The sequence below is a fragment of the Meleagris gallopavo genome, chromosome 17 (assembly GCF_905368555.1).
Source record: "Meleagris gallopavo chromosome 17, MGAL_WU_HG_1.1, whole genome shotgun sequence".
Taxonomy (NCBI): Eukaryota; Metazoa; Chordata; class Aves; order Galliformes; family Phasianidae; genus Meleagris; species Meleagris gallopavo.
In genome coordinates, this window is record NC_139420.1 from 4,839,512 (window position 1) to 4,854,678 (window position 15,167).

A 15,167-nucleotide genomic window follows, 5' to 3' on the forward strand; every position below is an offset into this window, starting at 1 on the left:
CTGGCCATGGCTCTTAGCTCAGACAAAGATTGCTTGTGCTGAGAAAGGTGATTATAGGTGAACTGAGGTTTCTCACAGCCCCAAGCCAGTAGGTAACCCTTGTCTGGAGTCTGGTTGTTGTTGGCTCTGGGCAGGCTGTTGGGTGCTGGAGGAGGTAGGTGTCCAGTGAGAAGTGATGATGTTTGTGCTGTTGGCAGCAGTCAATCTCCCCAGCATGCTTGTCCACCAGAAGGGTTTCTGTATTCCTGAGTGGTATACAAACCTTTCATTAGGAGCCAAGAAAGACTTACCTGCAAATTCAGCCTCCAGCACTGAAAGGGCAAAGATCTCAAAGTTCACCCCTATCATTAGTGAAGTAGGAGCGGTAGTTATGGCTAGGACAACAAAATTAGGCTTTTGGGGCCTGCCACTGGATATTTTCTGGCTTGGCCAAATCACATTTATCTTTACAAAGTATCCCCATTTCCTCACCTCTAAAATAAGAATGAGTCCTTCCCCACAGCTACTGAAGAAAAACCTGATAGGTACTGGCTTAGATTGTGCAAAGCTTAAGTTCTCCCTCCTGGAAGCAACTGCTGGCACCCCACGTGTTGCAGGGCTTTCACCTCTAGCTCTGTGTACCTGCAATGCCTTAAGTTTTGAATTCTTCTAATCAGAGAGTGCCTCGATTTGCTGACCAAGTTATAGCCTCAGTGATGGCTTTACTTCTCTAAAGAGATGTTGCAGGCTGGAAATAAAGTCTCTCCAAAAATACAGAAAGATAACTTTTAAGAGGTAGATTTGTATTGTGACTTGAACAAACAGATTTTAGTTTCCATATGAGTCTGTTCTTTTCTATTTCTTCTGCAATCTGAAATTTCACCAAACTTGTCTTGGTTATACTCCTATGGGCCTATAATTCCATCTTTTGGGTCTGTAACCCTGCTTTCTGTGGGCTGCTGGCATCACTGCTAAGATCCTGTGATAGCAGCTAGAGTGCCTCTTTAAACAGCCATATCTGCAGTCAGGCTAAGGGGAATGCAGAAACAAACTGGGGAAATTGCTTTCCTCCCTCTTTGGGGTATAAAACATTCTCTCAAGTTAATTTGTTCCGTGAAAGTTCTCCTTGAAATCATTTTCCAACAACTCTGAAAGATCAAATAGATTATATTGAAAGCTACTGTAGGATGGAGTGCCCATTTGGATTTAATAAATGCTGGTTTATGGAGCTAGCCTCATTATTTCTTTGGGATAAACCTATAGAGAATGGAGAGGAGGAAAGATTTTTATGTTTCTGAAAAATTTATCCCACGAACAGTAAAAACATACCATAGAAATATACCAGCCACAAAAATGACATCTTAAACACAGTATTTATGACTTTCTATATTTGTTTTGCATAAACTTTTCTGGTTTCTATTACTAAGATTGATTTATAGAGTTTATTTGGAATAAATGTAATGCATATTTAAAACAAACAAAGCCCCGATCTGCTAAGCACCCAGGAGCTATAAAAGCTCTGTACAGTTCAAACTGGGACCCTCTGAGTCCTTTTTATTGGAATACCTTTTTCCATTTAAAAAAAATACAGGAAAATGGTATGAAAGGAGATGAAGAAAAGCAGTTTGGGAAAATGCATCTAGCCAGTGTTTGGGCTAGAATTGGACTGAACTCTTTATTCAGCTTCATGTTCTGTTCCTTAATGAAACGTTCTTTATCCAAATGGAAATGTTACCACGAATATCCCTTTTCACTGATTTGTCTGGGAGGTGTGGGGAGCTGAAGGGCTGGAGGGAATTGAAAATTTCTCAGAAAGTGTTTTGGTTTTACTGAAATTCACGTAACTTTGGAAGACACGCCGAACTAGAAACTTGTTAGTAATTTTTCCATGGGAGCATTCATTTCAGCCTTCAGAAGTTATGGAAAGCAAACAAGAACCTGAAGCAATTTGTCTATAAGCCATCGGTGATTGATTTGTAAGTGAGCTAATTGCGTATTTTAGCGAGTTGGGGGAAAAACAGTAAAACAAGGGTTGTACTTACTGATTTATTTTTAAAATACATAAGTTGCCTTTATCTCCTCTTTCTTCCTGTTCCCCTAACGGGCTTGGCATCTGCCCTGTTCTTTCCTGTAACTGAGTTATTTGTGCTTTCTTAGTGCATTTCTAGATTAGCTAAAATAGTACTTTTTCTGTATATCTTAGGTAGGTTTGCAAGTCATCATAGCATAAAGTCTCTCTCAGAATCCTAACTGATGTTCTCACGTGCCAACAGCAAAGCAGCTGGGTCTTGAATATCCAAATTCAGCGGCATTGGGTGAATAAAATCTAGGTTCATCCTGAGTTTGTTATTAAATAAATGCTGGCAGATTAAAACTGAAGCTCATCCGCTTTTAAATAACTTAAAATTATAATTTCAGCTATGTTTGCTGAAAACATGCCTGCTGCCACAGAGTCTAAGTTGATGCACACAAGAAGACTGCCGGCTTGTGTTCTGTTGACAGCTAACCAGTGGGTCGTATTCCTGCCTTTGGAGTTGTTATTCCACACCTCTGAGATGGCAGTAAATGGCAGAAAAATGGGATATTCTTAGTCTAACCCATGATAGCACACTGGCCTTGGTATTGTCATAGGCCTATCTGGATTAAACCATACTGCTTTGGAAGCCAGGGTACACTGCAGTGTGTACTCACATGCTGCTGGTCTCATAGACCATGTTTGGTGAATCATCTGCTTGTGCTTGTTGGGCTGCTGTTAAACTAAAACCATCCCCATGTGACTCCAGTGTCTTGTCTGTGACACCTCCCAGCAACTCCACATTGCTTGGGCACAGACAGCACTGAGAGTCCTGATGCAAAGTGTGCCTTCCACCTTGCCAAGCAAGAAGGCTGCTGCTGAAATAAATGATTGCCCATAATGAGCACTATTTGACAGAGAAATAATTGGCTGTTGCACATAAGTACTGATGTAACTGGATTTAAAAAGCATCTTTTTCAAGTTGGCTGAGCACAGAGCCATGGGGGACAGGGACCTGGAGAGCAGCACTGTGAAACACGAGTCATCTCCTACGACCTTTGTGCACAAAGAACTTTCATCTCCTGCTACCAATTGCTAAAAGGTGCACATACTTCTAGTAAGGCCTTCTGCTCTTCTTTAATTGTCTGATGCTGCACTCAACAGGATTTAACTTCAGCATCAACAAGGATAGCAAAGGCTGGGACCATTGTCCTCCTCAGTCAATTTGGATTTGGCTGCAGCAAAAATATGGCCTCTGTGTGGGGAAAATGGATCCCTCGAGGGGGTACAGACTCACTTGTTTGTATAGGCACTGACTAGCAAGACAGAAGGTCTGGTTTGAATTTGGGAAGGAATAAACAACAATTGGGTGACTACAAGCAGGTTCACCACACAGTACAGTAAATATCATTCCTTTTATTTTTCTCCTTTTGCTTCTCCATATTTCCCAGCCCTTTTCACAGATCATCTTTTTCCCCCTTCCTATTCAGAGGCTCTACACCTCCACACACTGCCCTGATATCTTTCAGGCAAACAGAAAATGGAGCTGTTGAAAGAAAAACCCCAAAATGCAAACAAAAATGTCTTCAGATTAGGCAGATGATACTAAATCTCACCTGTCTGCTGGTGAATGCATGTAGAGCAGATGTGCCCTCTGGCACCAGTGAGTTATTTAGAGAACTGTGAACTGAAAGGCATCAAATGGCCCTTTTGGGGCTCTGCAGCAAAGCTATGTCTGCCAAGGACAGAATGGCTATGATTAGTAGCAATGATCATGTGCTTTTGGTCCAAGCAACCGTGCTGCACTGTGCCCTGATAGCAGGGAAAGAGGCTGGGAAAAGACCATGTAAAGCTTTACTAATAAAACTGATGGTTCTAAGGGTCCCACAGCAATAGAATGGGTAGAGTTCCCAGAAAAGAATTTGTTGGGGCTCAAGAGATTGCTTAGGGCAAAACCCAGGAGACTGGATGCCTACTGCCTTCACCAGCTGCTGGTTATCCCCTAGAAACTTGTCTTGTTCTCCTGGATAGAAATAACTGTGATGTACTGTAGCATGTGTCTTGTTTGTGATGGCTCCCATCCAAAGCCTACTGATATCAGAGGAATGCTTTGCAGAAACTCAGAAGGATTTCAGATCAGACCTCAACCTTTGCAGCTACTTTTATACTGCTTTCCTGCCAGGACTCACTGACCAGCCACCCAGTGTAAGAAAATCTGCATGAAGTGTCAGTCAGGGTTCAGTTCAAGTGACAGCTAAATATGCCTCTCTGGAGATGAATGAGAGCCGGTGGGCCTGAAATGCAAACAACCTCAAACAAAGCCAGCCAGTGTCCACACCAGCTAGTTTTTAAATCACATCGTAGCCTTCAAACACCATCCAACTCTTTGAAAACTCAGCTCATTTATTAATGTTCCTATTAATGTCCCTTCCACATTCTCTTCACAGGTTTGCATCCTGGACTGGTCAAAATGTGGCTGCTCTATCCTACATGGGCAAGGGTAAAGAGTAGCCCTGAGATACTTTAGAAGAAACAGCATGATCTGGTGATGGGATGCAGAGGTCTGAAGTTTCCCTTTGTCTGTCAAGCATGTGCTCTTCAGGTTTGGGTAAGTCACGGTTCCTTCCACTCTACATTCAGGTTGAGTCATTGCTCTAAAGCCCCAAGTTGGCTGCAGTTGCCTCTGGCATGGTATAGTTCTGGGAAGAGCAAAGAGTTTTGAAGTTCAGTGCTCTACTGCTGAGTCCCATATACAGGCACATGCTGTCTACGTGTCTACGGGTCTAAACTTCATGCCAGACTTATCCAGGTAGTGTGACACAATGAAAGAGACACAGTTCCAAGCAGATACTTTCAAATCTCAACATCAAGAGCAGGACACTGTAGTGATAGCCCAAACCTGGCAAAGATCGACCTAGAGAAATAGTGCTCTTGGGAGTAGACATCTATTGTACTGGTTCACTCCTGTCTGAGGGTCTCCCCACCAATTAGTGCCACTCTCCTCCTTTTTTTAGAGAGAAAGAAACAAGTCAATGACAGTCTTAGAACTGCCATGATCTGAGGTACTACCCTGACTGACGAGAAACTTTTTCCATGCAGAGTGGTACAGAGATCTTTCCAAAAGGCTCTGGGTTCTCTGTATATCATAGCATGCAGCATCTATGCCTTCTGGGGTTCCCCACACAACAACTGACTTGTACATTCCCCTTGCTGGAGCTCTTCTGCTTTCTGGATGTAAAAATGTTCTTTAGAGCAAAAGAACTTAACTGTGTTGTTTTTTTTCCTGCTCTGTGGACAGACGCAGTGCAAGCAGAGCAAGCATGAATTGCACCACACTTGCTGCTCACCAGCTGGCCAGGGGAAAACAGTGCTTGCTTCTGTCTGGGCTTTGGGGCTGGAAAGGTGAGGCCAGCAGCAGGAGTCAAGACAAATAGGAGCCTGTTTTTGATTTGTCATCTGACCCCTGCCAGTTTCAGAGCACCCTGTCTGTAATCGTGACCTAAATTAAGCCCAAATGCCATCAGCAAGGCTTTCTCTCACAATGCAAGTGTTTCCAGGTACCTAGCCAAAGATTTATAATCCACCTCTAATTACATTCTTGTTTGCGTCTGCTGTCATGCTGGCTTGGTCTTTCTGTGGTTCGTTAAGTCGAAGAGCGTGCCTGGCCCTTTGTGCTCCCAGCCTGTGTTCACAGACAGCAAGGGACGCCCATGGCTGACAGTTTAGCTGCTGGAAGAAACCTGCTGTGCCGGGCTGTGTGTCTTTAGTAGCCCAAATATCATGGGAAACATTTTGGCTTATTAAATCCTTGACTGCACAGTCTGCTGTCCACGGTGGGTTCATTTGATAGAAATAGCTCTGGCAGCAGCCCAAGAGCAAGAACGCTGCTTTTCTCTTAAATGTGAAAGGAGACAAAGTCTTGGTGTTCCCTGCCCAGCCAGCTCTTGCCTTTTGGATGGCAGATGACCAGCATCTTTCCCAAGCTGTATTTTTGCTATGAAGCTGAAGATTTAGATCCTTAGAAATGCAATCTGTATTTGATTACCAGTAATTAGCAGAGATTCTCCGGTCAGGGTGCTGGAAAGACCAAGATGGAATAACATGCCTTGTGACACCGCACGTGGTTACAGCGTTCATTATTACAGGCCTTGCCCTGCTAGGGAGCATGCTGGGCAAGGAAAGTTTTTATTCTGAGTTACAAAAGCTCTCTGCGCCCCAGAAATACAGGAACAGTTTCTGAAGAAACCTAGCTGGGTATATGGAAAACCAAACATAATCTGTACTATTTCCTGCCCCTTCTTTGTCTGCTGTATTTTCCCTCTCAGTGCCAGTAGTTCAAGTCTGTGTGCTATGATTGTGATGCTGGGGCAGAAAAGCCAGGCAAATATTTCATATGCACACATGTGCGCGTGCACTGAGCAAACCAGACATCCGGTATTTAGAAATAAACAGTGTAAAGAGATTTGGAAAAGCCAGCGTTCATGCCAAGATGTTTAAGAGGCATCTTGATTCAAGTAAAAGCCTCGACTCATTTCCATTTTAATTTTTTTTCACTGTTGAGTTAGTCACTTCAAATCAAAACGGATCATTTCTGTTTCCAGTTCATCAAAACAAAGGTGCTTTGTCTTCTACTTAGATTTTAAGGTGCTAATTGCATCCAAACATTTTCTGTCAATAAACAAGCATTTTACTGATATCAGAATGTTTTGTTAAGGAATTTCTACCTTGGAAACTCTTCATCTTTATCTATGAGGTGCAATTGCTGAGGAAGAAAGGCTCCTCTCTGCGACCCAGTGCCTGGGCTAGTGGTGTTGGAGAGACCATTCAAGAAAGGTGTCTGATTCCACTGCTGTCTCCTGTCTGCATCACTCAGAGAGCTAAAATCTACAGACGCTGTAGTCTGTAAAGTGGAAACTGTTGGTTTGCAGTTCTGTAAATTTGAATTCAGTCAAGTTTTTCTCACCGATTTTCTTTGGATTGAGCAGTCATTAAAGGTAATGAGAATCTTAAATGAGATCCAGTTAGTTATCACTAAACATAGAAGTACAAAATTGATGAAATTATTTCTTCTTAGAGGTAAGGGATACTATAGTTATGTAGTGCATCTCTCCTGAAATGTATGCTCGGGTGTGGGATCATGGTTTGTCTTTGGTCATGCTGTGTATTTTTGAAGGGGAATTTAGACCAGTGGGATATACATCGCCCAATGTGTATTCTAGTTTGATGTTTAGTGGATTTGAGTAAACATGCCAGATTGGAACCATGCAGGTAGGCCGTACTTTTACCTGCTAGTCTTAAAGAGTGGAGGCTGGGTGATGACCAGACATTAACACGTTCTGCTGATCTGAGGGTGCTTTTCAAGAAGGGAGCAATTGCTTCAAAATCTGCTCTCCTAGTAGTCAGGACATCAGGAATCTAACTTCTAATTCAGATCAGTTTGTGTCACCCATTCTCACTCTGCATACCCTGCAAACAGTCACTGCTGATCAGGACCAGATAGTCCAAGATGGCACTTTTTTTTTTCTTCCTTTTGCCATGCAGAGATCTCCTGCCCTCTTCATCTTCCTTCTAAGCCCCCATGATGCTGCTGGGATGGTGATGTTCTGGGATGCAAATATTTTTGTTTCTGGGAACCTGACACCTGTTTTGTTGTTTGTTTGTTTTTTAAGGAGGATAAGTTGAAGGGTAATCCTAGGAACCTCCAGTGGCCAAACATGGGGTTTTCATTGCAATCAGGGTAGGTCTCTAAGAATTCTTTACCTGCAGGAGACTGGGGGGATATCTTGGCAGCATCCTTGTTTGTTTTTTGTTTTGGAACTCCTTCATAAAGATTCAGGCACTTCACTGTCCTGGAAATCTCATACAATGCCAGTCCCTGAAGGGAGAAGTTCTCTAATACCATGTTCCATGGTACTGTTTGCACAGCTGCAAATGGCACATACAGAGCAGATGGCTTACTGCTTATTGAGCAATATTAATTTTATTGATTGGGCACATAATACACTGGGAAACATCTCCAAAAAAAAGAGTAACGTAGGAGAGAAGCATGAAGTGAAGGCTGTATGAGTCCTGGATTTGTATATTTGTTGCATGCAGAATGTTGTACTGAAGGAGATGATGTTCATGTCTTCACTTCCCTGCATGCTTTGAAGATATCTGAGCTGAATCCTGCCGCACAGGACTTTTCATCCTGAAAGCTTGGGCTCTTCTGTGGTTCTGCTGGCAGTTATTAAAACACAAAACCCTTCTTGCCTACAAATCTGTGTGCTTGATCTTCCCAGCCCAAATCCTACAAGTAACATGCACTTGTCCCCAGGGCAGCTTGCTCAAATAACCACAGCTCTGCCGGAAAAAGGACTGCTTGAGCCTCAGGGAATTAGGAGGAGAGGTTGAATTATTCCCAGCATCCAAAGACCAAGAGGTTCCTTCTTCTTCAGCAAATGTTTTCAGTTCCCACTTGGTGAATTATTGCTACGGATTTTTTTTCCCTTCAGTGTTTCCATGAATGTGGTCGAGGCTCTGATCCAGGAAATGGAGGGGGGGGGAAACCTCTGAAAAATGTATCGCACCATTTCAAAACTCAAGTGGAATTAATTAAATCCAAATTTCAACAGTGTGTCCAAACTTGAGCTAGGCTCAAGATACACTTCATAAGGTTCAATTTCAAAACAATCCCTTTGAGCACATGCAGATAATTTAGGGAGATTTCTGTGTATCCAGTACAAAGCAGGAGCTGCTTGGGTACCTGAGCTTAGAGGGAAAAGGTAGTATTTGTAGGCCAGTCTAGAGAAAACCTTTTTCTGCCTGATTCAGTTTCTCCTAATCCTCTGCTCAGCAAGCAACAGATTGGAAAAAGAGTCAGGAAATAGTGTTGTGGAAAGGAAAGCCAAACCATTTGAAATGGAGATGCTGTGGCTGGTACGCTCACAGCTCTGCTTGCTGGAGAAGTAAATAGAAGTAGAAGGAGGTAAGGGAGAGTAGAGAAAGCATTTGTAATGCCAGGCATGAGCTGAAACAAAACAGTTCGATGATAAAAACTTTTCTAATTGTGATTTCACCAGTGAAATGAGGTTACGTTGCAGCTCTCTGTCCTTCCATCAGTTAAATTAAGACAATGGAACTTTCTGCATCATGGAAGACAGAATGGATTTAAAAAATAATGCTAGTAGGGTGGAGCTTTCTCAGATGTTTTTCAAAGTCCAAATGCCAAATTCTTTCCTTATTTTCATGTGTGTGTCCCAGCTTGCTGTAAGGAGGTTACACATGGGTCAGTGAGGAGCAGGACTTGCTCTCTAGTGTTGTATTTGACAAATTATTTCTGTCATGTCTGTTCTTTTTATTTATTTTATTTCTTTCCTTGGGGAGGAAACTAGAATCTCTCATTTGCTTTTGCCTTGCAGTGGTGGCCTGGAGGAAAGTTGAGGGGGATGACTCCTACATGAAAGATCAGTTTTGCCTCTTTAGTCTCTGCAAGTAGGGAAATTTTGATGTTGGAGCCTGGGAAGATTCTACCTCACTTCTGTGAAGCAGCACCAGTGAATTCTTTGCCTTGGCAGGGATGTTGTGGGTGAATGTCCTGAGACAGAAGTGTCTCTTTTCTATGGAATTTCAGGTGCATTGTGAGTTGATAAACTCAGTTTCAGATGAGAGTAAAGCATTCCTACCAGCTTGTTTAAATCAAGAGAAAGAAAACGGTCGATCTGCACCATACAAGAAGATTCACAGACTAACTTCATCAATATCAGAACAATTTTATCTGTAAATGTGAGTCATCACTGCATGTACTGTATAGCAGCAGCTGTACCTTGTGGAAATACTGTGGGCTTTTTTGATGGGAACTGCACATTGTCTGACCAGGCTCAGATCCCAGAGTCACGCTCAAATTCTAGAAGTGAGGAACTGAATTCAGGGCTCTGATTCACTCTGATAGGGCTGGGAATCTCTCCTGTTGCACTTAAAAGCAGCTAGAACTGTCAGTACAATGTTTGATGATCTGAATGCATTTGTTCTGAAGACCTCCCAGCCAGATGCTACTCCTGCTATATTTCACACAGGGCAGAGAGTTAACACCAAAACCTGAGCCAGTTGATAACAAAAGCAGGTAAGAGCTATCTGGCTCTGTGGCATTACATATCTGCCTCTTCCTTGTGGCTCCAACATTGGAAATACATTGAAACTGATTCAGTAGAAGTTCAGGAGCTGAACTAATCACCATGCAAGCATTACTCCCTGTGAAACAGCTACTGAAAGCCTGTTTGATGCTCCAAGACTTTAGTTGGGTAATTGGTACTTCCTTCTGCATTGCATTAACAGTGTTGCAATTTATGTTGCCTGATGCCACATGGCAGCAACATGACCTGAAACAGTATGACAAAGTTGCTTATACAGTGTTTTTAAGTTGAAGAGAATCCCTTTCTCCCATTTTGATTTTTCCTCTTATCAACTGTTCAGTGAGCTTTGATGCTTTATTTTCGTAGTGCAGACTTGTCTTCTGCTTGTCTTCTGCTGGAGCTGGACCCTGCAGCTACCCTGACAGCATCTGGACGCAAACTGCTCAAGCAGCAAGTCTCCCAGCTCAGCAGCACCACAAGCCAGGTAAGAGAAGCAGAGTGCTTTGTAATGGTGGAGGAGCAGAAAGCACTGTGCAGATTGCAGCCAATGGCACGGAGATTGCTCAGCTTTTGTCTCCCTTTTCTATGCACCCCACCAGTTTTGAAAGGACTCGATGTTTCCTAGAAAATCTTGAGCCTCTCATCCATAGCTCCTTCACAGCTCATCCTTTCAGCCTACACTCCCCTTTCGCCTTCTCTGTTTTTCTTCTCATGTCTGTTGCTTTCTTTCTCACCTCTGGAGGAGAGCATGTGCTGGTATTCCTTCACAAGCAGATGCATTGTCAGCCACTGTTTTTCCCTCTGGGGCACATTAAGAGGTTTACATGTCCCCTGCTACCCCCCAAACCCTGCTTTCTGCTGCTTCATGCTGATGCTGAGGTCTCTCCTGTTTGTCTTCTGTCACTCTGCTCAGGTACCCTGCCTCTTGTTTCCTTGCACATTTTTAATGTCTTTTGGAGGTTAAAAAAACAAAACAAAACAAAACAAAAACAATTATATCAATATAAGAATAGTAGTTTTGTATTCCTGTTTGACTGCTCCTGGGATGCTTTCACATGTGGCAGGCATACTCAGACAATCAATCATGTGCATCCACAGGGTGTAACTGTAAAACAGTGTCTGAGAGATGAAGATGTCTCTTCCTTTTCTTCTGTGCTATGTTTAGGATATTTTCAGAACTCCTGCTTTTGTTGTGCCAGGGCTAGTTTCCCCTCCCTGACTCCCAGGCATATCCTATTGGATATGATAAAAGCAGATAATGGTGCATCTTTTGAAAATTAAGCATTAGGATCTTCTTTTCCCTACTGTTCCTCTTTGGAGCAAGGAGGTAGACAAGGTTGACAGATGCTCATAAACATATGGAATAAAGTTGGGACAGAGATGGTTTACAGTACACTTGGTCTAGCAGAGCATAATTTCAAATGGTTCAGTTCATGGGACACAGTGTGAACAAGTGGGCAATTACCAGCCTGTTGTTCTCTGTAGCGAGACTGCTGAGCAGGTACTGCTTCCAGTGAGCGTGCTGAAGGGGAACACTCTGGAAAACTCATATAGCAAGAGCACGTGCTCCAGCTGTGAGTGCTGGGGCATGAAACTGCCAAGTACAGGAGCAGTGATTTGCCTGATTGTGTCTCTCTTCTGTCTGACTAGAAGATTTCATGCCACTACTCTGCAGTTCTCACTGTCCAGCCCAGATACTCCAAGTCCTCTCTGATATTCTGACATGCTTCTCACGTCTTTTTTGCATTTTCAGTATCCTCTATTTCCCTGCATTATGAGCACATGTTCTTCTACCCAAGGCTTACTACATGCATAGGTGGGATTCATCCTCTATACAAAAGGCCTCATGAAATTAGGGCACTTTAAGAGGACCTGTTAGACAGCTACTCCAATATGAAACTGAGCCTGCTGGGTGTGATAGCCCACTTTGGTTTATTCTCCATTACACAGCTTTTAGAATGTTAATTGCTTGTGTCCCATAGGTTGTACAAGCTGGGCAAGAGACATGATGGACAGGGTTTTGATTACAAGTCTCTCCATACTGTAATTAAGCTAGGGCCCTGTGCAATTCATCATCTTCCCCAGCATTAGTATCTGATCTGGGATCTTTTCAATCTACCTCCCTAGTATACAGCCAGCCTGAGAGAAAGGACCTCAGCAGGCAGTGAGGATCCAGGCAACAGACATTTCTGCTTTATGCAATAGGCAAACATTGAAGTAAATAACATGTGTAGCTTTGCTATTAAGCTTGATCTTGTTAGGGGGCAATAAATGTTCTCTGTGATCATTTTTCTTGTAGGATATCAACAGGGGATAAAATTGTGGCTCTGGCTTTGCTCTTCCTGTTCATTAGAGCTTCATGCTCCTTTACGCCATGCCCTCACTCTGTGGCTGTTTGCCATGACAGCTGCATGTCCTCCATTTCCTTCAGAGTCATTTTGCATGATAGATGCTGGCAGCTCTTGGGTTTTGCTTGTCCCTTCCCCTTTGCTCCCTTCTCGCTTCTACAAAACTAACTTTGCAGCAAATTGTGTCTAATTTAAATGGAATGGTTTGGGCAAGATACCTGTTTGCTGGAAAGCAAAATCAGGAACATCTGGCATTCATTGACTTTTAAATGCAGAGAAATGACACAACTAAAATGCAAATACAGAGGATTTCCAACTACTTCTAGGGGGATGTTATTTTAGTAAATTAAACTCAGATAGATTTGTTCTAATTGCTCCTAGCCATAGCTCAGAATATAGTATAGACTGGGCTACTCATTTAATTATATACCACGAACAAACTAGCTTTGTTTCTTCAGACCCATTTTTTTCATCTCTGCTCATCTGCCTTTGTCTTCTCTGCACAAGATGGCTACCTTAAGTCCTGAAAACACTACTGGACCTATCCCCTGAGTCTTTATTCTCCATGTTTCCACTGAAAAAATGCTGCTGTATCACAGCCAGAGTCAGGTATTTATGCAGTGTCTAGGGGAACTTGAGCTGGGGACAGAAAAAGCATTTGCCTCACCCCCCACTTCTAGGCTGATTTCCAATGGGAGATCCAGTGAATCGCTTAGTCTGGTTATCTGGACATGCAGGTGGGAATGAGACAGATGCTTCCTCTGTCCAGCCAGAGGCAGCTGGCCTGGCAACGTGGTGCAGAGGAGCTGAGAGGAGCTGATGGCCTAGAGCTGCGAGGCACTGATCAGTAGTTAAAGAACAAAAGCCAGCCCTTTATAACACTTCAAAACAGTAGAGCTTTATTTAAACTTGAAGAGAAGAAATGAGTCTTTGGCCTTATGTGGGGAGAGGAGACTGTGCTTCTAGCTGCCAGTAGTGCATACTTTCTAATTCAAGAAGGAGCAGTAAGGCAGATCCCAAAGACAGCAGCAGGCGCGAACCCAAAAAAATCCTGGCTTTGCCCATGGAGAGACTGAGAAGTTGGATCCTCTAAAACAGAGGCTACTTTATGAGCAGTCAGAAACTGGGCCACACACAAATCGGGTGTACGAGGGTAGCAGGGCACGACTTTATTTATTTTGCTGAGGGATCTCCAGGCAGGTCAGTAAGTAATAGAGCACACTGTAATGTCTCCCTTATCTGTAACAACAGGTTTTAAACTCCCCACATGCCCAGCAGTGGCAAGGTCCACATGGACGTGAACCCACAGTTTTCTGCAGGGCAGGTGTATGTGAGGAGATATCTCCTCTCACAGCCTGCCCCACGTTTCTCCCACTCCCCTCTTTGTCATTCCTGGCTGGATTCTCTACTCTTGGATCTTCCCCTGGGAACTGAACTGATTGAAACACCTTTAATCGTTTAATCCCAGTTGCCCTTCAGTTCCAAAGCCCTCTCAGTTGTGGGATACTGCAGGTACTTCAGACTTCTTTTCCCCCCATCCCTGAATCTTATAGTAGAAACCTTAAACAATTTTTCCGCAAAGTAACCCATGTAAAAAACATTATGTCTGATAAAACTGAAAGAAGTATAAGGAGTTAAAACTTGAGCTGAGAGCTGAGTGAACTAAGCAGAACAGTGTGAGCTTGGGTATCTCTGCTTGCCTCTCAAATATGTCTTATTTGACAGATGAGTGAGGGGAGGACAAAGATTAGAGTGCTGTAGGCCTCTGATCCCTACTACCTGTCAGAACTAGTCGTAAACAGGATAGGGAGAGGTTGTAAAGATTTGGTCCTGTTGCCCTCAGTTCTGACCAACAGTGTCCTCCTGCCCACGCAATCTGTTGTGGTGAGAGCAGACCGTGGCAGACACTTTGCAGATGGACTCTGAGCCAAGGCTGTAAGACCCAGTTTGGCTGGTCTTCCTTACAAAGGGGAAGCATGTTTTGTTTTTCCTGGGCTGTTTTTGCAGCATCACTCACTCTTGTCTGGGAGAGATGCCAACCCCTTCCAACGCTTTTCCCCAGCGAGTGGAATAAATCTTCTTTCAACCTGTCTTGAGCTCTCAGAATAGCATCCTCAGGTATGACATGACATATTCTGTTGCCGGGCTGTCTGCTGCAGGCATTCTCCTCTTTCTTTCTCCTTAGACTTCTCCAATTTATACAGAGCCATTGGGACTAGCATGTTTTGTCCTATTAGAGATGCCACAGGGAATTGAGGTAAGAGGAGAAAGTATTTGTTAAGGGCACTGGCATCTACTATGGAGTGCTAATTCCCATAGCACTGGAATGTATCTTGGAGGGCTCCTAGGCTCATTGTGGAATGGCTTCATTTCACATAGCTACCAAGCTTTTATTGATATTAGAACACAACACATCCCATAGCTGACTTTTATCTGCAGTGGGAAACCTCATCTTTTCCAACTCTTGATTGAATTTTTGCAGACTATAACGCAAATACGATCACAAACCTTCCATCTTCATTTAAATGCTGACTCTGAGTAATGCCAGCCCCAAGCATGAGTGCTTCAGTAGATTGGAGCATCACTTTCTTGGCTCACCACTCCCCTCTAAGACCCAGGCAGCCAGATATCATTTCTGTTGCCAAACTAAAACTTGCTATGCTTTATGATGGGATAAGCTGCTCAGCACCCAACCAGTGATGAACCACTTCTCAC